This window comes from Lissotriton vulgaris, chromosome 12 (genome assembly GCF_964263255.1).
Source record: "Lissotriton vulgaris chromosome 12, aLisVul1.2, whole genome shotgun sequence".
Lineage (NCBI taxonomy): Eukaryota > Metazoa > Chordata > Amphibia > Caudata > Salamandridae > Lissotriton > Lissotriton vulgaris.
This window is the reverse complement of record NC_141700.1, coordinates 700572378-700595104: the sequence shown is the minus strand read 5'-3', so window position 1 is coordinate 700595104 and position 22727 is coordinate 700572378. Positions and strand designations below refer to the sequence as shown.

The window sequence follows — 22727 nt, the reverse complement described above, 5'->3', positions numbered from 1 at the left end:
TTTACTTAATGACTGTATAGAGTGCACCAGATTGCTTTTATAGTGAGGACATGGATAATAAAATTACTTAGGTAATACTTGTTGATGAGAAAGTACGCCATGGAGTCCCAGTGTAGTGACAATTTTGGAATTTGCCATTGTGGCTCTTTTTATTTTTTTAGCAAAGGATCAAGACGTTGTCTACTATTCTAGTAAAGACTAGCCGTGGTCGGGGCAAATAAGTGACCAGAAGGGTGTCATTTAAAGGTGTGGTTCTGGATACCCAAGGTTAGTTTATGTCAATGTTTAATTTAAAAAAGAATAAGTTGTGAGCCCCAAAGTTTTGCTTAGAAACCGATTGCAGGTGTTTTTAAAGGTCATGGTGTTGAATACCCAGGCTGCATAATACACCGTCTGACACTCCTGGCCTCTTTTTCTTACTCTTGCAGATACCTTTTTAAATCCCTATCCCCATGTGATGTTTTCCTCATTCTTTCCACTGTTTGTGTTTTTCTCTCTCTTGCTTTGGATCAAAATCTGTAAAACATAAATAAGTGCTGTTCCCCAAAACTAAGTGCCAGTGAGCCCCATCTTCATGCACTAGGTCAAATTAAGCACTGGTCTACATGGGTCATGTTTCAGTGTAGGCCAGCTAAGATACAGTACCCTAGAATCAACTGGCCATCCCATTTTGATAATTGCTGAACAGGTGGTTTGGGACAACTTCCCAGTACGTGGGCAGTCGGTGTGAGGCTGTCACATATAGGCGCATATTACCAACAAGTAGCGATAATTATCGCTAAATAGGCTTAGTGACGATTTTTTTATCGCTGCCTATCGCTGGATATGTTAGCGGAGAAAACATGCTATTAGCAACGTTTTTCTCCATTGTGCTAAAATATCCAACGATAGCGGCGAAATGCGTGAATATCGCTGAGAATACAGCGATATTCACGCATTAGCGACGAAATGCTCTTAGCCATGTTATCCACCTCCCATTGGATAACATGGCTAAGAACTGGTCTGAGCAGGCGTTAGTTTTTAGCGATAGCGGGAATATTTCCATCGCTACGCCTGCCTTGCTAATAGGCGATAGCGACGTTAGCGACTGCTTTCAGTCGCTAACAGGTTGGGTACGCCCACTTTGAATGTCATTAGTGATAAATATCGCTGACATGCAAAGCGGGCCCCAAACGGCTCGCTAGCGCCTAAAAGCTGTCGCTAACATCAGTTAGCGACAGCTTGCTAATAGAGCAATAGAATTATCGCCGCTTAGCGGCCGAAAACAGCGGCTAAAACGGAGATAATTGCCTATCGCCACCCTTGGTAATATGCCCCTTAATTCTGTGTAAAAAATTTACCTAAGGGTCCCTTCTGTTTAGCCCGGGCTAGAGTCTATTCAAAGATATTATATGGAAGAGGAGAGGAAAATGTAATCTCACCTCAGCCATTGATTGTTCTAAGCATCATTCTTACATTGATAGGCCTGCTTTCCCATCAGGCATTGGTTGATAATAACTTGTATTATAGATGTATGGAGCTTTGTCTGCACCCTTGGATATGGTATTTTATTGTGTGGAACAGTAGGATGAGTTTGCATGAGGAGAGGGTCACTTTTCATGTGTGCCACAGTTTTTGTTTGATAATAATGGATATTACATATAGGATAGACCTGAATGTATGACTGCATTTAAAATTAGGGAATGAGTGTAATCAGCAGAAGACCTAAATAGCTGGCTAACTATTTCAATGGAAATGCTGACAAATGTTTGGTTGAGCACTGTATTTTTTCTTTTGAAACTTCGGACCAGATTTGCCAACTTTTCAGGCAATGCAAAGGAGCAAGGGAAAGTCCTTCATTGTGTTTTGTGAAACCGAGAGAGATGAAATGCGCCATATCTATCAAGAAAGGGTGCACATCTGTCCCTTCCTAGTGCTGGCACACTGTGTGCTACCTAGCACCGATGCAGGCATGCTTTCATGGTCCAAGTGTGCTTGTGTTACGGGCAGTATTGTTTACCTTCCTGCACAAAAACAATTCTAAGACTCGTATTCCTCTTTCTATGTGAGCTGCAGAATGCAGCACATATGGAAAGAGGAAATAACGAGGAGAAATAAATATATAGGGGCATATTATCAAGGGGGTTTATCTCTGCTTTTTTGGCTTTAAAAGCCAAGAAAGCTGAGATAAAATGATCTCCCTATTACCTAGCTGTCACTAACACCAGTTAGCGACAGCTAGTAGGAGATAGCGACCATCTTGGGCCCCACTTTGCATGTCAGAGATATTTATCACTAATGGCATGCAAAGTGGGCGTGCCAAGATGTTAGCGACTGGAAACAGTCGCTAGCATCGCTATCTCCTATTACCAACTTTTGGAGATATTCGCGCTAAGCGCGAATATCTCCAAAAGCTAACACCTGCCCTGAGCAGTTCTTAGCCATGTTATCCAATGGGAGGTGGATAACATGGCTAAGAGCATTATCTCGGTAAGGCATGAATATCGCTGACTTTTCAGCGATATTCATGCATTGTGGCCGATTTTTATCGCATTTGCGATAAACCTTGGTTAATACCAAGGTTTATCTGCGATAAAAATCGCCGCAGCTCAGCTGTAAATTTTTGTCTCTAACCAAGCAATAGCGATAATTATCGCTATTGCTTGATAATATGCCCCATAGTTCTCCTTGTTACGATTGTCTGTGCCAGGCGCACACTTTTGGCTCAATTCAAGGCTTACTACCTTTACTAAATCTGGGATTGCATCAGATCCTGTGAGTGGATGTACAGGAGACCCCGTGCTCAACCCATGGAAAGCCTACTACGACGAAATGCGATGCAGCATGAGCCACTGTGTTGTATTAAATGTTTTTACAAAGCCAGACAAGGCTTTGTAAATTCAATTAAAGGACCTGTGCTGCCGTGCAACAAAATGCGACATGCAAGGACAACGCAGTGCCTTCGTAAGTCTGGCCATCTTTATTTTCTAATTAGTAACTCCAGGCCAGATAGTACTAAGATTTCAGGCTACGCAACACAGAAAGTACTTGCTGCACTGCGTTGCGTAAAACAGAGAGAGCAGAAATGTGTCATATCTGCAAAGATATGGTGCACTTCTGCTCCCTCCTAGCATAGGTGCACTGCGTGCTGCCTAGCACCAATTCAGGCACCTCTGCATCATGATGCAAGGGTGCCTGTATTACAAGCAGGGTTGATTTTGAGCATGAAGGTGTGCTTTTCTTCACAAAAACAATCCTTAGAGGTTTGTTCCTCTTCCTATGTGTGCTGCAGACTTCAGCACATTTGTAAAAAGGAAATTATGAATCAAAATAAAGATATTTCTCCTTGTTATGCCTCGCTGTGGTGTGCGCACCACTTTGCCTCAATTCCAGACTTTTTGCCTTAGTAAATCTGTAATTTCTTCAGATTTCATGGGAGGATGCAAGGGAGCTCCCATACTCCACCCATGGAATGCCTACCAAAACAAAATACATGCAGAATGATCTGCTGTGATACATTACATTTCTTTAAAAAGTCACACAAGATTTTGTAACTCCCATTTTAGAACTTGTGCTGCAACAACATGCAGCATGCAAGGACAATGCAAGCCCTTAGTATATCTGGTCCTCCCTGTTTCCTGACATTATTCAAACGAAGGGCAAAGTGAAGGAAAACTTTATACTACTCTACTAAACATGTTGCAACTGTAGCTGGAAGGAAAGATGGCCTTGTAGAGTTCTGTCTCGGAAGGAAAAAAGTTCTATTAGCTTCTGCAGCTTTTAGATACTTCTATATACAGTTATTGCTTCCACATTTTTGTAGCAAAGCAGGAGGCAAGCATCAGTGACCTCTCCTCGCTCTTTGAGACATCCATGAAGACAACGAATAAAAGGTACTGGTACAGAAACTGGGTTAGACAAACAGTCCATTTGCAGAAGGGAGATGCTGAATAACTGAGCTTCAACTGCCCATCAAATAACAACATAAGGTATGCAGGGAAACTATGCATGGTTTGATACAATACAAGTTTAGTGAGATAATACACATTATTAAATGTCTTCCAACATTCTAGACATCTGGATAGAGAATAGACTAATAGCTTAGTGATTTGTGATGAAATATGAGTGAGGTGCAGCTACCAATTGCTCTAATTTGAGTATTAGCTGCTGAGTTTATAATAGCTGTACACTTGAGCAGATGTCATCAACACAAATCAAACCAGAGACACAAAAAAATCACAGAAAGTGCCTTGGGGTCAGCCCCCTTCAATCATTGTTTAATCTATGTGTCCTCCACAATTTGGATCTGCCCACAGCTTTTCATAGGTGTTTACATGTTCACATTACAATTTACATGGATGATAGGTGTACAAAGAGTCCCTCAGAGGGATCTTGCAGACACATCCATGAATATGTCATATCGTGACTTTCAGCCTCACGTTTTGCGCTTGTATTGGATTGAAAGGATAAAGAGCTGTTTAATATTCATAAGAAAGGCAGTGACTTAGTATGAATGACTGATAACATCTACTTATATTAGATTGTCTTCAGCAGCTACAGACAGACAGGAGGATATGCACTAGGAATAATGATAATAACTATGACCTTCATTAAGCAAAGTGGAATATTTATTTAACCCATGGAAAGAATGCAAAAGAAAATAAACTAGGAAAAGTGTGTATGCAAATATATCTGTTAAAATCAAGCAGTCACTATAGTCGGAGTTCTCAAAAGCCAGTCAAGTTGTTTTTCTTTGTTCTGTATGATAAAAAAAGACATTCAAGTAGTATGCTCTGTTCATAATTCTATACATTCCCAAATTGAGGGGACAGAGGTGTTTGTTTTAATTGGGGATTTCTATGAGATCTCTGGTCATTGCTAAGGTACTGCAACGTGCTTCAGCAAGGACTTGTGTCCAACTTTTTTAAACTTCCAGCAGTTTCAAACAGATGAAGTGTATTTTTTAACATGTAGAATAAACTCATTTATTAATTCATTAAGGGTTTGGTGCTGTTTCTATTAGCTAGAGATGCCTACTGTAGCCTGTTACTGCAAGCACTTGTGTGTGATTAAAAAAGGACATCCAGACATTACTGCAATGCACCTTTGTGAAAGGTTTGCACATGTCTGAAATACTCCCATTTCTCAACTCTAAAACAAAAATCCTCCTCCTCGATGAGATTATCCATGAAGTGAACAAAGGTGAGCTCAGTGCTCCATGTATGAACCAAGATCTTTTCTTTCACATAAGAGAGCTGCAAGTGTGAGATTTAGGCCGAGATTCACAAAGGTTTAGCTTTGGGTTAGCTAACCCAATGCTACACCTATTTGGAGATTAACAAACCAACACTAATTGGTATTATCATTAGTTTTTATAGAAAAGTAACTCAAAGCAGCATGAAACGCCGCTCTGCATTACTTAGCGTTAAGGAGGCGGTACATGGGGGTACATAGGAGTTCCGATGCAACCACCCATACCTTTTGATGGTAAACCCTGTCTACTATCATTAGTACACAGGGTTTAGCATAAAGAGGTAACTTCACTAGAAAGCAGGTGTTAAAAGTAGAAATGTTTTCATTTCTCTTTTCTTTCCCTACTTTCCAATGGCGCTGCACTGTGTAGCAAACGTACAAAGTAGGAAAAGGTTTTAAAAATGTCTAGGCATTATATTTTATAAATGAAAGATACCCTTCCTGTACAATACCTTTGGCAGACTCAGGCACGCACTCAAGCACTATGGCTCTAAGGTGTGTGCCTGACAACCGGAGCTGAAATTAGCACCGGTGCTTGGGAGAGGGGAGTAACATATCTTTGTGAATATGGTGCTCTCCTGCTGATCCTGTTATGCAATGAGGTGCAGCCTCTTTGTAAAAGGATTTAAAGTTGTATAGTCATAGTATTTTGTAGAGGAAGGGCACCCATCCTGAACAAAACCTATGCTAGTCTCAGGCACGCATTCTGGCACTCTGGCGCTAGGGAGCGGGGAGGAGAGTGCCATATCTCTGTGAATATGGCACTTCTCTCTCCCTGTTACATATCTCACTGCAGCCTCTTTGGGTACTGCGCTGTCTTGCGTGACACCATTCAGAATCTGGACCTTAATGTCATTGCAGGTAGACCTCAACCCATCTTGAAACAGTGGTATATATGTCATCATGGGCAGACATGGCATGCTCCGTGAAGTATGAGTTGATGATAAGCTCTCTGCTTCAACTTATTATCAACCCTGGGCAGTGAACTCTGCTCCGTTGGTTGTGTTTTCTGTACTCTGCAGAGCATGCAAAGTTCCCAAAAACTCCGCTCCGCAAAGCAGAACAGAGTTTTTTTCCTCGCTCGCACTTGTCAACATCAAGTTGGTGAGCACGAGCGAGGAAAATCCACCTCCGGACGAGATTTTTACTTGCTCGCTCTCGCCAATGTCTAGTGCGCGAGCGCGAGCAAGGAAAATGAAACTCCTGTTGAGATTTCTCAACGCGGGTGGTCAGATGTCTCAATGCGAATGGTCACAGCAGGTCGTAACCACTCGGGTTGAGAAACCTTACGTTCGAATTGAGAAGCAGCCGCTGAAGTAGAAAATCTACTCAAGCAGATGAAAGGTAGCTGCACCCTCTTGCGTTGCGCATGGTGCAGTTCGCGATGATTTTACAGTACGGGACAAGCACCGTGTGCTTAAAATCACCGTGAACGGCATGACCCTAACAAACTCCACCGCTTGCTGAACTCCGTGCAGTGCGGCAGATTTTTATGTCACTTCGTGGAGAACTCAGCGAACTCTGCCCAGGCTTACTCATAATTAAACTGCAGTGCATTAGTCCAGCAAAAGTCTTTTCATCTGCTTCAATAATAAGTGTTCTTTAATGTGCCAAATCATGCAACAAAATTTGTGCTTACCTGTGTTTGCCTGTGGTAGCACATTGAAGCCAGACCTATTAAGTTTGACAATGCTTGTTTCCCTCTTACTGTACACAATTGCCTGCCTTGCATGTTACAGCATGAGAAATACTTTTTGCTCCTCCTTCCAAAGTATGTTACTTAATATTGAAAAATCTGCTAACAAAAGCTTTACACGTTTTATTCATTGAAGTATTTTCTGAGTATGTATTTGGTATCGTGGTTTAACATAGTGGAGTGAAAGGGGGGGGGCTGGTGTGATGTGCACACTGAGAGTATCTGGAGGCCTCACAATGCACCTGTTAAATACAGGGTGCTTCAGGGAGCTGTCGCAGGAGCAGCACCTAAAGCACATTATTGTCTAAGCTAATGTTGGGCCTTGGGGGAAGGGGGGTACAGATTGTATTTTCAATCTCACTTCATGAACAATCAAGTGCTGCTGCTTACAACTTCATCTCAGGTCAGTGCTGGGATTGCAGGTGGTGCTCTGTGGGAGTACGGGAATCCCATATAGGCCCCATTGCTCTGGGCAATCAGCTCTTTTCAGCGTGCAGTTTTGTTTTTAGAGCAGAGTTAATGTTCGACAGCAGCAGGATGCTCCAATTGCACTTGAAGGCCAGCTCTGCCATATCCCTACTTTGACTCCTTAACTCTTGATTGATTGACTACAAGAAAAAAGGCAAAACTTCACAATCTGATATTATTTTTGCTTTTTGCAAGTCTTCCGTGTTGCTCAGAGACATGATACCGTACCAGCTAGTCCTGGCTTTTGAGCCAACTGAACTTACAGTAAACGGCCAATGCACGGTCAAAAACCACCTATCTGCAAACAGTTTTGGCTCAAGAGGCACAATTGGTGGAAGGTTGAGAAGTGAGTGAATAATAAAGCTCTGTCACTAGTGTCCTGTAGGTAATATTTCACGGCAGCACACTGGTCAACGATATGTTGACAATATTGTGTTGAATCTTTGTTTACGGGTATTAAGGGGGTAGCTTTAACCTTAAAGGTCCGTTCGTTGGAGTAGCCCTGACACAGCCTGAATAATTACGATTGAACCAGGCCCTCTTGCACCAGCTTCTTCGAAAACGGTGGTAAATTCACGAGCAACGTGCTCTGAGATCCCTTTCTGCGTATTCCACCGTTCAAAATGGCGCAGATTGTCACTGGTGGTGAGGTCAGAATACATTGCTATCGAAGCTGTCTGGGCGCAGTACTGAAAATCACCTAATGATGGCAGTAGAAGGCAACTTAACGTCGAAGAGAATTGTTGGTTTTACAACTCTCTGATTCGATTTAGCGACCCTTTCGACTAGTTCAATTTTTGGAAAAGATTTGAGCAAGTGAAGAAGTGGGTTTAGCGTTCAATTAGCATTTCAGTTAATTACTTTGCCATGTATTAATTAATTTTCACGTTTTTAAAATTCAATAACATTAATTCATTTAACATGTTTTTAATTCATATAATTTCCCTTGCATAACGTCCCTGCATTACCTCCTATGCGTGCAAGTAAGTGGGCACTATAGTAATCTAAAACAATCTCAAATGTATTTAAGTTTATAAAGCTTTGTAGAATCATTTACCTTTTTAAAAATATTTTTATTCGCATCACGAGGAATAAGCATATAACAAAAAGCAAAATTCATACATACATACAAAGATAACTTGTTCATTAATGTACAATAAGCAAGGCAATACGTAAATCATAAAGCATTAAAGACCCTAAATAGCAAAGAAAAAAAAGGGGGAAAGAAAATACTAATCTTATTACATTATTGGTCCCCATATTCTTTCCATTTTCAATTTAGATTTCAATCCGCTGGTAGATGCTAAAGCAGATTCCATATTATATATGTCCTTTACAAGACTCCACCATTCCATAACCGTGGGCGGGTTGTGTTGAATCCAGACCCTGGCAATTATCAGTCATGCACGTGAAATTAAGATGGTCATCAAATCGCATTTAACCAAGGTGGGTTGGATTTACCAGACATCAGATCTTACTTCTGGTCCGCTTTCTTGACTCGTTTCCGAAGTTTGATGATACCTAATAAGTGTTTGTTTTTCACAAATTTATGCTAGGTGAGGATGTAAATATGTTCCTTTACAGGTTAAATGACCCTAACTATTTTAAACGGGTGAAGTTCAAGACGGCACGTGATACTATTAGTATCTGGCGCTTCATTTTCGCCAAGTGTAAGGATTCCCTATTTCACTATAGAACCCCCCTGTGGTTTAATCCGGGGTTTCCAGGAATTTTTCATGATCCAGCTGGTTTAGCGCTATCAGATTCTGGCATAAAAACGTTGGGAGATTTGTATGACCACAGGGGTTTTATTACATTCGAAAGATTGAAGTTGTGTTATAATCTTACAGAGGGGGCCCGGTTTAAGTACTATCAGATCAGGGATTATTGTGTTCGGAAATTAGGACTCATTACTATTTTGGACTCTGATCTATGGAATTGTATTTATAGGGAAACTGCTAAAGCATTGATTAGTATTGGATATAGAATTTTCACTAGTTTTAGAACTGATGACTGTGTAAAGCTAGCAGAGAAGTGGAGTAGGAAACTGGAAATTGACGTGGGTCCAAACTTGATAACCTCTTCCCTCTGCCCACAAGCACATCTAAGGATGTAAATGTAATTGGACGTGCCAACTTCAAAGATAAAACTTTAGTTACTCCATTCCAAAATTCATTTAATTGTGGGCACGTAAAAAACATACGAGTAATATCGGCTGCTCTTTGATCACATTTTGGGCATTTCAAGCGATCACTATTGCTGTTATTAGTTGCCCATTTCAAAATTCTATCTGGTGTATGATAAAGTTGGCATATAGTTTTAAATAACTGCAATTTGAGATTAGCAGAGTGAACAGAGCGATTTAAGCTGTTTAAGGAAGAGGTTATCAAGTTTGGACCCACGTCAATTTCCAGTTTCCTACTCCACTTCTCTGCTAGCTTTACACAGTCATTAGTTCTAAAACTAGTGAAAATTCTATATCCAATACTAATCAATGCTTTAGCAGTTTTCCTATAAATACAATTCCATAGATCAGAGTCCAAAATAGAAATGAGTCCTAATTTCCGAACACAATAATCCCTGATCTGATAGTACTTAAACCGGGCCCCCTCTGTAAGATTATAACACAACTTCAATCTTTCGAATGTAATAAAACCCCTGTGGTCATACAAATCTCCCAACGTTTTTATGCCAGAATCTGATCATAGCGCTAAACCAGCTGGATCATGAAAAATTCCCGGAAACCCCGGATTAAACCACAGAGGGGTTCTATAGTGAAATAGGGAATCCTTACACTTGGCAAAAATGGAGCGCCAGATACTAATAGTATCACGTGCCGTCTTGAACTTCACCCGTTTAAAATAGTTAGGGTCATTTAACCTGTAAAGGAACATATTTACATCCTCACCTAGCATAAATTTGTGAAAAAACAAACACTTATTAGGTATCATCAAACTTCTGAAACGAGTCAAGAAAGCGGACCAGAAGTAAGATCTGATGTCTGGTAAATCCAACCAACCCACCTTGATTAAATGGGAGTTTAAGTAAAGCAATAGCCCGCCGAGCCTTCTTATACCCCCAGATAAAGCTGCTAATAATACAGTCTAATCTATTAAAATAAGAGTTATTTACCCGTAAGGGGATAGAACGGAAGAGATATAAATATTTAGGCAAAATCTTCATTTTGACCAGATTTATTCGGCCAATGATACTTAAAGGTAACTTATGCTATTTCTTAAATGATGTAATAGTTTCTCTTAATAATGACTCATAGTTTAAGGCACATATTAAATTAATGTTCGGTGAGATTTTTACCCCTAAGTAGGTAGCTGCCTCACATACCCCAATCAATGGAATAGGTGACTTATACTTCATGACAATTTGGGTTTTACCAGTATTGAGCCTGTATCCTGAAACCAAACCAAATTTTCCTGCCTCTATTACAATGCCCTTCATTGCTTCTGACACATTGGTAGAGTAAATCGCACTGTCGTCAGCATAGACAGTTATTTTAATAGAATTCGAGCCGAATAAAAAAGGAGAGATCTGGTCTTGACTCTGCAGTGCAATTAAAAATGGTTCAATTTTAAGGGCGAATAACAGGGGAGACAAAGGACACCCCTGTCTCGTCCCCCTTTTGATCGAAAAAGTAGGAGAGCATTTTCCCATATAGCAGACTTTACCAATAGGTTTATCGTACAGAGATTGGATCCACTTCAAAAATTGACCTTTTATACCAAAAGCCTGTAGTGTGGCCCACAGGAAGCCCCACCCCACTCGGTCAAATGCTTTCTCTGCATCAAGTAAGATCATACCGAGTGGGGTTGGCTCAACCCGCGCCACATCAAACGCCGTAATGGCCATGTTGATAAGTGCTGTAGTATCCCTCTTTGAAATGAACCCATGTTGCTGGGGTGACACCAATTGTGACATTAATGGTGCCAGCCGAGTCGCTAGAACCTTTGAAAATATTTTAGCATCACTATTTATAAGTGATATGGGTCTATAAGACCCTCTTTCATAAGCTGGTTTGTTTTTTTCAACAAAAAAAAATAATTTGAGTAGAGTTCCAGGACTTCGGAGCTTGATCTCCGTTCCCAATAGCTTGAATAACCTTAGATTGTAATGGTATCAATTCCTCCATACAAGTTTTGTATAATTCTAACGGAATCGAATCTTCACCTGCAGCTTTACCAGATGCCAGAGAGTTAATAGCAGTTCTGATTTCTACCTCTGTGATATCCATCCATAATAGATCTGATTGATCTTCATCCATATTTTTAACTTTATTTAGAGTTATATATCTTATTATCTTATCATCAGTAACCTCACTTTCCGGCCTATAGAGCTCTTGATAATACTGGGCAAATTGCTCCAAGATCGATTTAGGGTCCTGAAACATTTGGTTGTTAAGCCCTTTAATTTCTTTAATAGCCATTTGAGCCTGATCTTCAGCAACTTTATACGCCAGGATTTTGCCTATCCTTTCACCGCTTTCATACTGATCTAATCGATATTTATTTAATTTAGCAATACTTTTTTCCCTAAATAATTTTTTAATGCTGATTTTAACTCTATTAATTTAAAGCTTAGTGCTTCCATGTTAGCCACCCCTGTCAATAAAGCTTCAGCTAGTTGGGTTTCAGTATGAAGTATATCTGCTGTCATTCTCTCATTTTGGGATCTACGCTCTGTATTTTGTCGCCATATATATTGTTGTGCAAACCCACGGATGCTTGCCTTGCATGCATCCCAAACTATCATTGGTAAGGCTGAGTGCATATTTATATCTACAAATTCTTTTATATGATTTTTCAGTTGACTTAAAAAGATAGAATCCAAAAATAAATATCTGGGGAATGAGAAAAGTCGAGGAGAAAAAAAAAAGAATCATTTACCAAGCATTGTTAAAAAATATAGGTCACGTGAATTCCTGGATACCATCATTCTGCATGTTTTTTAATGCTTTGTTTTTAAATAGCACATGAAACGAGAGAACACGCCTAACAATGATTTGTTTTGATTTGATATAGCACTGTCTTTTGAATTTTACTTTGCTTTAAAATTGCAAATACCACATCTTCATAAAAAAAATGTAAAAAGATATTTTAGCCGAAAAAATCATTACAGGAAACCTGGTTGGCTCTACTGTAAACCTGTTTGTGTACTGTGCACTTATTAAAGTCACCTGTGTGAAAAAGATATCACATTCAGGGCCTCATTTATGAAAAGTGACACATCGCTGCGAGAAAACAACGATGCGTTACTTTTCATTGTGCCCTCCTTGATGAGTCCTATTTACAGTATGACGCAAGGAGTTACAAATACGTCAGTATTTCTGATGTACCTGCAGGCGCAAAAATGACGTGTTGCTGAAGTGTGTCACAAAAGTGACGCAACTTGAGCAATGGGTCATTACACATGGACAAGTCCCATGTGAAATTTGCCTGCGTCAGTCAGGTCCTAGAAGTGGCGCCGTGAAATCTTATAGATTTCACTGCGTCACTTCTAAGTTACCGATTTAAGTGCTATGTGCATTTGTCATATTCTAATATAAAGCACGGGTCAACTAAATATAAAGCAATTCACCTTATTTTGTCTTTCCTGCACTGGGAGGGACAGGGCGCTAAACATTAGATCCCATGTAAGACATTGTTGTAAGATAAAAACAATTTGATACATACATACATATATACATACACATACATACATACAAGCACACATATCTACATGCATACCTACATACAAACACACATACATACATACACACATACATGCATGTATGCATACACAGATACATACATACACACATACATACATGCATACATACACACATACATACATACGTATGTACACACATAAATACGCACATACATACTTACATACAAACATACATAAACACACATACATACATACACACACGTACATACATACACACATACATACACGCATACATACATACATACACACATACACACACACATACATACATACATACATACATACATACATACATACATGCACACACATACATACATACATACATTTCACTATTTCGCTGGTGGACGCCAGGCAGCTTGAGCTTGAAGCTGTTTTCGTGTATTCCTGTTTCAGAAACTTTAACACATAATTTAATATTGTCTGGCATCAGGAGGGCATAAATTCGTTGACAAGGTGTAACATATATATTTTTCTTAATATGTGCCCCTAAAATTTAATTTGAGACCCGGTCCACAAAATCCTCATGACGGCCCTGAAGCTAACGAAAGTGACTCAGGGTGGCAGCCGGAGTTCCTGATCACAGAGCCATATCTGTGACCAGTCCAAACCGAACTCACAAGAGAAGGAGTACGCTCATCAACCAACCAATGGGCACAGAGTACGGCAATGCCCACGTCAAGCGCTGTGAAATACTAGTATGCCTCTCCAAAAACGAATCTGGGAATATGCCATTCTGACGCCCCGGTGTTTACTTCACTTGACACAGAATCAATATTTTCTTCATAATTTGCAGATTTTAACATCCAAAAAGTTTGTCACTCAAATGGATCAACAGTTAATATAAACACTGCCCCTGCTGTTGCCGCATAATGACCAGGCCTTTGTCTCGCACACCTTTTATTTTCAGATTACTAAATTTATTTGTTGAACTAATAGAGATTAATTGTTTGCCTATATAGTATTAAGATTTAAAAACGATAAAATGATGCATTAATGCTGCCACAAAATGTACCACATTATACGACATAAGATTCATCTTCCTGCTGCATGATTTAGTTAAAGCCTGTAATGTGATCTGGTCTTCCCTTGCCCTATAATTCCAGTCGCCCTGACAATAATCACAGAGCCCAGTTTATGAATTCAAGGCCGGCTTTAGGGCAGTGCGACCGGTGCAGCCGCACTGGGTGCTGACCTGTGAAGGGGGAGCTGTTTTTAGCACTAACTTTGATAAGAGACATGAGGGTCACTTTTGTCTGGTGGTAGTGAGGGAATCCGAGGAGGTGATCGTGGGGCGTGGGGGCACCAAAAATGACTGTCGCACCGGGCGCCACCAGCGCTAAAGCCGGCCCTGTATGAATTGCTTGAATCCTGAATAAAGAAATGTGAGTGAGACCATCTGAAATCCCAATACAAAACGAAATCAATACATAATCTTCTTAGAAGACAATTAATGGGGCAACATTCAGCAACCTCCGACTCTAATGAAGTACAACAGGGTATTTAAATCATAAATTCTACTCGAAGGTGACAATATGTGTCAATCAAAACCATTATCACAACATGCACAGTATGACTATTCCTAGATTCAGTAAAAGGAACTTATGCAGTCATCACAGTCCCTAAACAAAGAAGACAGATGAGTATAGCTAGCCCAGACAGCAATGACGAGGGATCGCATAGCAGCACCCAAACCCGAATAAAAAAGGACCACCTCGACCCCCTTATTAAAGCAGACAACACAAGACAACGTCAAACCAAAAGAGAGAAGATTGTATCTTTATCATCTCCAATCATAGGAAACAGAGTATGGCCATCTCAAACCCCAATAAAAAAAATACATAGTATGACCAACCCATACCCAAAGATAATGGGTAGCGTATGACAAGCCCAACCATAAAGACTTTAGATAGAGACACAGTTTGTTTATGCATAAGAGAGAAAGAATGACCATCACAAACCCCGATCAAAGATGGCAGCGCATGACAGAGGACAGCAGCACCAAGGTCACAAATCACAGGATGGTGCATTGTTGTGATACAAATGCATCAGGCAGACACCAGGGGAAAAAAAGCAAATGGTAGACCCTCTAAAATAGCCCGAGAGGGTCTCAAAAAATAGGTAGTGGTGCTCTGGCAGGGTAGGAGACCACAAACTCTCAGTCCCACCCACCTGTCGTGTTGGGCGTGCTGCTGGAGAGCAGGCTGAAGAAAAGCAGGGCTCCTAGGGTCTTCATCCTGGCTTCCGCACGCGGAGGCATGCGCGCTCTCCTGGAGATAAGGCTCAGTGAGGATGGGATATCCGAGCTAGGTATACTTATGCCTTTATGGCAGGGCTGTTACTCCTATCTTGATTACAGATGGTAGGCTAGGTACTCATTAACAAGGAGATGTGCCTGGAGGGGGCAAAGGGTGACAAGGATAGGCGTCAGAACTTCCCTCATCGCGTCATGTTCTGCTCATCATGCGCAGCACAAATTTATCCAATTACACACTATTCCAGGGTTTCTTAAACTAGTCTGGCCATATAGACTATGCTATGGCCGTGCACGCCAAGAGAGATCTTTATATACTTTAGTGAACCATGCCTTTTCTACAAGAACAGTGTTTCACTTGTCTGTAGTCTTCCTGTGAGGATGAATAATACTTTTTTCTTTCTCTATGCCTCAGCACCGCAACGTTATCTGAAGTTACAGCTAGTTCTGTGTTGGACCCTTACATAAAAATAAATAAATAAAAAATTAATGTATCATATTGTACTTCACATACAATGCTAGTATTTTGTAATTTATGGTAGTGCATCATATAGTAGGGAAGCAGTTCTCAGATGGGTATGTTTATACTGTGGCAGTGTTTAATATACTAGAATGATGCCTCTTGCAGTAGGGTAGTGCCTCATTTACTAGAATGATGTCTCTTTGTGTAGGGTTGTGCCTCATTTACTAGAATGATGTCTCGTTGTGTAGGGTTGTGCCTCATTTACTAGAATGATGTCTCTTTGTGTAGGGTCGTGCCTCATTTACTAGAATGATGTCTCTTAGTGTAGGGTTGTGCCTCATTTACTAGAATGATGTCTCTTTGTGTAGGGTTGTGCCTCATTTACTTGAATGATGTCTCTTTGTGAAGGGTTGTGCCTCATTTACTTGAACGATGTCTCTTTGTGTAGGGTTGTGCCTCATTTACTAGAATGATGTCTCTTTGTGTAGGGTTGTGCCTCATTTACTAGAATGATGTCTCGTTGTGTAGGGTTGTGCCTCATTTACTAGAATGATGTCTCGTTGTGTAGGGTTGTGCCTCATTTACTAGAATGATGTCTCTTTGTGTAGGGTTGTGCCTCATTTACTAGAATGATGTCTTGTTATGTAGGGTTGTGCCTCATTTACTAGAATGATGTCCCTTAGAGTATGGTAGTGCCTTATTTACTAGAATGATGCCTCTTAGAGTAGGGTAGTACTTCATGTAGTAGAATGATGCCTCTTAGAGTAGGGTAGTACTTCATGTAGTAGAATGATGCCTCTTAGAGTAGGGTAGTACTTCATGTAGTAGAATGATGCATCTTAGAGTAGGGTAATGCCTCATTTACTAGAATGATGCCTTTTAGAGTAGGGTAGTACTTCATGTAGTAGAATGATGCCTTTTAGAGTAGGGTAGTACTTCATGTAGTAGAATGATGCCTCTTAGAGTAGGGTAGTACTTCATGTAGTAGAATGATGCCTCTTAGAGTAGGGTAGTACTTCATGTAGTAGAATGATGCATCTTAGAGTAGGGTAGTGCCTCATTTACTAGAATGATGCCTCTTTGAGTAGGGTAGTACTTCATGTAGTAGAATGATGCCTCTTAGAGTAGGGTAGTACTTCATGTAGTAGAATGATGCATCTTAGAGTAGGGTAGTACTTCATGTAGTATAATGATGCCTCTTAGAGTAGGGTAGTACTTCATGTAGTAGAATGATGCATCTTAGAGTAGGGTAGTGCCTCATTTACTAGAATGATGCCTCTTAGAGTAGGGTAGTACTTCATGTAGTAGACTGATGCCTCTTAGAGTAGGGTAGTACTTCATGTAGTAGAATGATGCCTCCTAGAGTAGGGTAGTACTTCATGTAGTAGAATGATGCATCTTTGAGTAGGGTAGTGCCTCATTCACTAGAATGATGCCTCTTAGAGTAGGGTAGTACTTCATGTAGTAGAATGATGCCTCTTAGAGTAGGGTAGTACTTCATGTAGTAGAATTATGCCTCTTAGAGTAGGGTAGTACTTCATGTAGTAGAATGATGCATCTTAGAGTAGGGTAGTGCCTCATTCACTAGAATGATGCCTCTTAGAGTAGGGTAGTACTTCATGTAGAATGATGCATCTTAGAGTAGGGTAGTACTTCATGTAGTAGAATGATGCATCTTAGAGTAGGGTAGTGCCTCATTCACTAGAATAATGCCTCTTAGAGTAGGGTAGTACTTCATGTAGTAGAATGATGCCTCTTAGAGTAGGGTAGTACTTCATGTAGTAGAATTATGCATCTTAGAGTAGGGTAGTACTTCATGTAGTAGAATGATGCCTCTTAGAGTAGGGTAGTACTTCATGTAGTAGAATGATGCATCTTAGAGTAGGGTAGTGCCTCATTTACTAGAATGATGCCTCTTAGAGTAGGGTAGTACTTCATGTAGTAGAATGATGCCTCTTAGAGTAGGGTAGTACTTCATGTAGTAGAATGATGCCTCTCAGAGTAGGGTAGTGCCTCAGTTGGGCTTTGTGTGTTCCTTCTAGACAGCCATACACAGTGGGAGCATTGTTGTGATTGGTTGGGCCATCAATGGCAGGATGGGAGCAAGGAGGTGGGCCCAGCCTCACTTACACCTGAAAAGGAGTTGCCAGTCTCCACACAAAGGACTGCATATCCCCTGCTGTTTCTCAGGAGCCAGAGAAGGCAGGGAATCTGTGCACCTCAAAGGCATGCCTCTAGAAGCTTCTTCCCACTTCAAAGGCACCACTCTGTACAAATCAAGGACCTCAGACACCACCACTTCAGTACACTTCTGGGCCTGTGGATACTCTGCCAGGAAGAAGAACTGCTCTGCTGCTACAAGGACTGCCACTCTGCCGGACTGCTTTTCTGAATAAACTGCTGCACTGCTGTGCTGATCTGCTGCCTTCTTCTCTCTTACCTGGGTGAGAAGGACTAGTCCTGCATCTCTTGAACCTAGAACTGGAGTGACTCCAATTGCTAGTCGGCTGGTCTCTTGATCTGAAGCTTTAGGGACATACAGGCTTCAAACAACCTTGCATCTGCACCTGGACTCTCCCATCTGTGACTCTACCGGCCAAGTGGTGCCACCCCAGTCGTGTACTCTTGGAAGTGGGCTTAAAATGCTTTGCCATTCTCTGTGGTGCCAGCTGAACCGACGCTCCTCTACTGCGTAGAGCAACGCCAAGCAGAACCGATGCCTCTCCGATGCTGCATGTATTGGGCTGCTCCAAAGACTTGCATCACCACCAAAGCCCACATTGACATTGGAACCTCCACCACGTGACGCATCCTCGGTGCAGTCCTCCTCATTTCTCGTCGATAGCAGCCTCAACGACGACACCTGACTCCGCATCACAGCCTTTACGAGCCACCGCATAGTGCGCTAAAATCTTTGCCACGGATCCACTCAATGCTCCTTAAACCAGGATTAAAGGTACTTTTGCTGAGTGGGACTAACTGGGTCCATGTAGCCAGCCCGCACTCCATCACCGTCGGCCTGAACTTGTAACTTTGTCCTGATCTGGTGCATTCAGATGTCTACAGATGGCGCTTCACTCCTTTTGGCACTATTTATGATAAAAACTTTAAAATTCATTATCTACGGTTCTACTAATTGGATTTTTGTTGTTTTGGCCTTGTTCTATTTATTCAATTAAGTTCTAACCTGGTTTTTATGAGAACCCCTGTGGGGCATAAAACTGTGAATCTGGAGGAAGAGACACAAACTCTATTTTATATCCTGATTGAATCACATGGAGTACCCAAGAGTCAGAATTGGATTTGAGCCAGGCTCCCAGAAACAAACGCAGCCTGCCTCTGACCAAACAGGGTTGGCCAACCCCTTGATAGTCAGGACCGCTGCTTCTTAGGGATTTAGATTTCTTCTCCTCCTCACTCCGAGGCCGAAACTTCCACTGTTGACCTTGATGTTGAGAATGAGAAGGCTGACAAACTGAAATAAACTTGGCATGAACTGGAAAAGAAGACTCATTAAGAGAAGATGAGAGCTTCTTCTCCTTAAATAGCTTATACAGCTGTGCTTCTAGCTGTCCTCCAAACAGGTGAGTACCCTCAAATGGTACATGCAGCGTAGAGGATTTCTGTGCCACATCTGTTAATAATATTTATTAATACTATTTATTAATAGTGGCCTGAAAACAAGTAGCGAGTCATATCCACATCTTTTTGTGACCAAATTAGTCGAGAATTCCTTACCCCAGGTTAAGAACCGTGTATTGAAAGTTGAAAGTACATGGCAAGCAAATACGCCTTCCCAAATGTTACAAATGTTACAGTACCACCAGAACAGAATTAGTGAGGAACATGATCATGAACAGAGACGTATAAAGGACACGAAAATGAAGGTTTTAGTAGCTCAGTCAGTTCCAGCAGATGTTCAGAAAAAGGGTCCGACCCAGTCCAGTCATTCGACAGCTCCTGTTAAAGGGAACTGTAACTATTGTAAACAGCCAGGTCATTATATAAATGAATGTGCCGTTCTGAAACATAATATAGCTACAGGTAAAACGAAAGAAAGACCACGTCCGCCTAGACAAGAACAGGTCCAGCAACATGCTCTGCAGAATGTGCAGCCTGTGCATATTCCACAACAGACCGTAGCGGTACCACAGCCCCAGCCCATTGCTGCAACACAGCATGTTACACAGCAGATCTACCAGTATGCACAGTCAGAGTATCCAGATTACCAACAGTATTCATGAAACAGCCTAGAGAGGGAAGTAGGTTTGCCTCTCATCGAGATTCCTGTAGATCAAGAGGGTCCTTATGTACATAGTCAGGTATTAGGAAAAGACAGAAAATTTTTGATTGACACAGGGGCAAGCAGAACTACCATTAGTCATGACGAGGTTCCAGGGGCACCCCTCTCAGGCTCACAGAATGTTTCCCTTGGATTTTCAGGAAAACCTATTGTTAATAAAGTATCGAAACCAGTTCCCCTTGCAGTTGGTCCATTGTCTCGTACTACAGATTTATTGCTTACGAAATCATGTCCAGAAAACCTGCTTGGTATTAAAACGTTGAAAGCTCTAGGAGCTGTAATTTGTTGTTCTCCGGAAGGAGTGAGATTGTTTTTACGTGACTTCAAGGGTCACTATGTGTTGAGGGATTTTGATCCCCGATTACAGAATGTACCACAGCATTTATGGGCACAAGGTCCGACTGATGTAGGTTGTATGCATATTACACCATATCGTGTTACTCTTAGAGAAGGTGTTGTTCTGCCCAGAATCCGACAATACAAATTGCCACCGGAGGCTGTAGCAGCCTTATTGGAAATCATTGACGAGCTTATTGCTCAAGGAGTAGTTGTAGAAACTGACTCCAATATTTGTAATTCTCCAATCATTCCGATTCTTAAACGTACTGATCCAAATGCACCTCCAGTTTATCGACTAGTGATTGACCTTAGAGAGCTTAACAAATGTATCGTACCTCAGTATCCAGTGGTCCCAGATATTTCATCCCTATTGACTGCCATTGATTCCGAAGCGGTGTTCTTTACTGTAATCGATCTCAAGAATGCCTTCTTTAGTGTTCCCATTGATCCGGAAAGCCAGTACCTTTTCGGATTCAGTTTAAGTGGCCGAAGCTTTAAATTTACACGTGCACCTCAAGGGTTCACGGAAAGTCCTAGTATCTATAGCCAAGCATTGAAAAGACAACTTGACAGTATCCACATGCCTGCTAACACTGCCCTACTTCAGTACGTCGATGATCTATTGATCACCGCCCGAAGTGAACAAGAATGTGAACATGCATCTCTGACAGTCCTATATTTTCTGGCCGACAAGGGACACAAAGTGTCTCCTTCGAAGCTGCAATTCTGTGTTCAGCAAGTTGTTTACCTTGGTCACTTGCTGTCCAAGAGGGGGAGACAGCTAACACCTGACCGCATCCAGTTAATTGTACATATGCCACAGCCCAAGACACAAAAGGAAGTACGGGCCTTTATAGGCCTCACCTCTTACTGTAGACAATGGATTCCTCAGTACGCATATCTAGCCAAGCCCCTTATACAGTTGACAACCCAGGAGGCAGCGTCATCGACTGTCCTCCCTTGGACTCAGGAACATACACAAGCCTTTGACGACTTGAAGAAAGCCCTATGTCAAGCACCTGTTTTAGCGACACCATGTTACAGCAAGCCTTTTACACTTTTTGTCACAGAAGGCGAAGGTACTGCATTGTCAGTACTCACCCAAGATCAAGCAGGTTCACACAAACCATGTGCTTATTTTTCCAGTACGTTAGATCCAGTAGCCCAGGCTCTTCCTGCGTTCTTGAAATCAGTAGCAGCAACAGCTCTAGCAATCAGACAAAGTGATTCCATAGTATTAGGACACCAATTGACAGTACAAGTTCCACATTCCGTGGAAGTTCTTTTAAACCGAACACAGACTCAGCACTTGACTATAGCACGACTGACAGGTTATGAATTGACATTATTCCAGCCACACATAGAAATCAGACGCTGCAATACAATGAATCCTGCTACACTTTTACCGTTAAGTACAACAGACCCTATGTCACATGACTGTGTGGAAGTCATTACCACTATGACTAAACCCAGACAAGACTTGACAGACATCGCATTACCAGATCCAGACCTGACACTTTATGTGGATGGTTCATGTATGAGAACAAGTACAGGAGAGTTAGTGGCCGCATATGCAGTGACCACTGAAACTGAAGTCATAGAAACACATCGTATTGACACCCTGTCTGCCCAAGCAGCAGAACTCATTGCTCTGACTCAAGCCTGTATTCGAGCCAAGAACCTGAAAGTTAACATATACACAGATTCCCGTTATGCATTCGGAGTTGTACACGACTTCGGAGTCCTTTGGCAAGAGAGAGGTTTCTTAACTTCCCACTGTGCCAAGATACAGCACGGTCCCCTCATTCAAGCTCTGTTAGAAGCAATACATTTGCCTACAGCCATAGCCATTATGAAGTGTAAAGCACATACGAAAGTCACAGATACCATTTCCCAGGGTAACGACCTGGCAGATCGAACAGCCAAGCATACAGCTCAGACTCATACTCATACGACTGATATGACAAAGACAGTAATTCCGACACCGACACATTGCATGACAGTTAGGGATCCCGCACTAGATGTAATTGACATACAGACACATGCTACTCCAGACGAAATCAAGAAATGGATAGAACTAGGAGGGATCCAGACAGAACAGGGATGGATGACGAAGGGAAAAGCCACATGGTTCCTCCCCGACTCTATGGTTCAAGTTATCATTAACACAGCACATAGTCCTGCACATTTAGGAGAAAAAGCCATGTAAGACAGTATTCAAAACCTTTGGTTCAATAAGCATTTACGAGCAGCA

General features: G+C 41.4%; 1 protein-coding gene across 1 annotated transcript in view; it reads right to left on the bottom strand.

The window, feature by feature from the left end:
• LOC147678033 (uncharacterized) overlaps window positions 1-22727 on the bottom strand; it is a 238598-nt gene that overhangs the window by 61711 nt on the left and 154160 nt on the right. The window lies entirely within an intron of this gene.